This window comes from Cebus imitator, unplaced genomic scaffold, assembly GCF_001604975.1.
Source record: "Cebus imitator isolate Cc_AM_T3 unplaced genomic scaffold, Cebus_imitator-1.0 Scaffold223, whole genome shotgun sequence".
Lineage (NCBI taxonomy): Eukaryota > Metazoa > Chordata > Mammalia > Primates > Cebidae > Cebus > Cebus imitator.
This window is the reverse complement of record NW_016107538.1, coordinates 728,721-731,300: the sequence shown is the minus strand read 5'-3', so window position 1 is coordinate 731,300 and position 2,580 is coordinate 728,721. Positions and strand designations below refer to the sequence as shown.

The window sequence follows — 2,580 nt, the reverse complement described above, 5'->3', positions numbered from 1 at the left end:
AGGATGGTCTCGATCTCTTGACCTCGTGATCCACCCGCCTCGGCCTCCCAAAGTGCTGGGATTACAGGCTTGAGCCACCGCGCCCGGCCCATCTTAGATTGTTTTATTGGGTCTTGTATATAGAATTGAGTATTTCTCCGTGATAAATGTATATGTCAGCACTTTTTTGTGAGAAAAAGAAAACTAGCATAAATTCCACCATTAAGATCTGGTGTAGGGGCCAGGCACAGTGGCTCATGCCTGTAATCCCAGCACTTTGGGAGCCCGAGGTGGGGAGATCACTTGAGCCTGGGAGCTCAAACCAGCCTGGGCCACATGGTGAAATCCCATCTCTACTAAAATAACAAAAATTAGCCAAATGTGATAGTTTGAACCTGTGGTCTTTGTTTTGGAAGGCTGAGGTGGGAGGATCACTTGAGCCTGAGAGGTGGAGGTTGCAGTGAGCTGAGATTACACCACTGCACTCCAGCTTGGGTGACAGAATGAGACCCTGTCTCAAAAAAAAAAAAAAAAAAAAAAAAAAGATTCAATGGGCTTATGTAACCTACACAAGAGCACATAGTTACTTAGGCATATTCAGGACCAGCACCTAGAAATGATTTATTGCCCAATAAACCACAAAGGCAAGTATTGATTAACTTCATTGGAATGAATAAATACTCTGGATTATCTGTAGAGAACCATCATTTTTAGAAATAGGAACAGCTGACATAGACAAGAGTGGTAACCAAGAGTCAAAATTAGAATTATTTGAGCAAGGTCATAGTTACCTTTATATCCCGTATCCCACATCCCCTAATCCCATAATTCTGTAATTATCTTCAGTGACCGTTTGGTGATGTATGTAGAGTAACAAAGAAGAGAGTCAGAGATGCCGGGCTCGGTAGCTCACGCCTGTAATCCTAGCACTTTGGGAGGCTGAAGTGGGTGGATCACCTGAGGTCAGGAGTTCAAGACCAGCCTGGCCATCATGGTGAAACCCCATCTTAAAAAAAAGAAGAAGAGAGTCAGAGAATTCATTTTCACAAAAGCTCTTTTTTAGCTGCAAATTTCTCTCCCTGATTGTAGTTTGTTAAAATGAGTTTGTCTTCCTAGATGAAACTTCAACTGACCATAGGAAATAAGAATGCCAGAGTTAAAAGGATCGTTCCTTTCAAGAACCAACTCTGCTAGTGTCCCTGCAGAGACACATGGAACCTAGGGGAGGTTCCCAGAGGTCTCTGATGCTTCTTCAGCTGGGAGTTTCAGGTCTTCCTATTATATCCAGGCTGTATCTAGAAGTGAATGACCACTGAACTATGTAGTCAAATTATTCCACATTTTAGAATCTCCAAGTGCATAGTGTTAATTAAAGGAGTAGAGTATTGTGTTCACAGAACATAAGCTCGGTAGCCATGCAGTTAGTGGCTGCTTACTAGCTGTGTGAGCTTAGATAAATGACTTAACCTCTCTAAGCTTCAGTGTCCTCATCAATAAAACAGGAATCATAAACGATACTTTTCTAGAAGGTTTGAGAATACATGAGATTGTGTGTTTGAAAATCCTTAGCACAGTGCCTGGTGCTATGGGCCAAGGGTAAGGATAATGTTTGATTTCTTGCATGGAGTTAAATATACACCAGATTTTTTTTTTTTTTTTTTTAAGAGACTGGGTCTCTCGGCTGGGGACGGTGGATCACACCTGTAATCCCAGCACTTTGAGAGGCCGAGGTGGGTAGATCACTTGAGGTCAGGAGTTTGAGACCAGGCTGACCAACATGGAGAAACCCCATTTCTACTAAAAACACAAAATTAGCCAGGCGTGTTGGTGCGTGCCTGTAATTCCGGCTACTCGGGAGACTGAGGCAGGAGAATTGCTTGACCAGGAGGCAGAGGTTGCGGTGAGCCAAGATCACGCCATTGCACTCCAGCCTGGGCAACAAGAGCGAAACTCCATCTCGAAAGAATAAATAAAGACACTGGGTCTCATTCTGTTGCCCAAGCTGGAGTGCAGTGATGCAATAATAGCTTACTGCAGCCTCAAAGGGATCCTCCCACCTCAGCCTCCTGACTAGCTGGAATTACAGGCACATGCCACCATACCTAGCTAATTTTATTTTTCTTTTAATTATTTGTAGAGACAGAATCTTGCTATATTGCTCAAGCTGATCTTGAACTCCTGACCTCAAGTGATCCTCCTGCCTCAGCCTCCCAAAGCACAGGAATTATAGGTGTGGAGCCACCACACCAGGCCTACAGCAGACTGAGTTTTACTCTGTTGCCCAGGCTGCAGCACAGTGGAGTGATATTGGCTCACTGCAGACTCAACCTCCCAGACTCAAGCAGTCCTCCCACTTGAGCTTCCCAAGTAGCTGGGACCACAGGCACCACCACACCTGGCTAATTTTTTGTATTTTTTGTAGAGATGGGTTTCGCTATGTTGCCCAGGCTGGTCTCAAACTCCTGGGCTAAAGAGATCCACCTGCCTCAGCCTCCCAAAGTGCTGGGATAACAGGCATGAACCATTGTGCCCGGTCTAAAGTGTCTCTTTAAGGCATTTGTGAAAATAGTCTTGTCCATCTTAGATTGTTTTGTTTTTTTT

The 2,580-nt window shown here is 44.3% G+C and overlaps 1 long non-coding RNA gene across 1 annotated transcript in view; it reads right to left on the bottom strand.

Moving 5' to 3' along the window:
* Positions 1–2,580, bottom strand: part of LOC108281277 — a 23,880-nt gene that overhangs the window by 6,282 nt on the left and 15,018 nt on the right. The gene's annotated exons all lie outside the window — the stretch shown is intronic.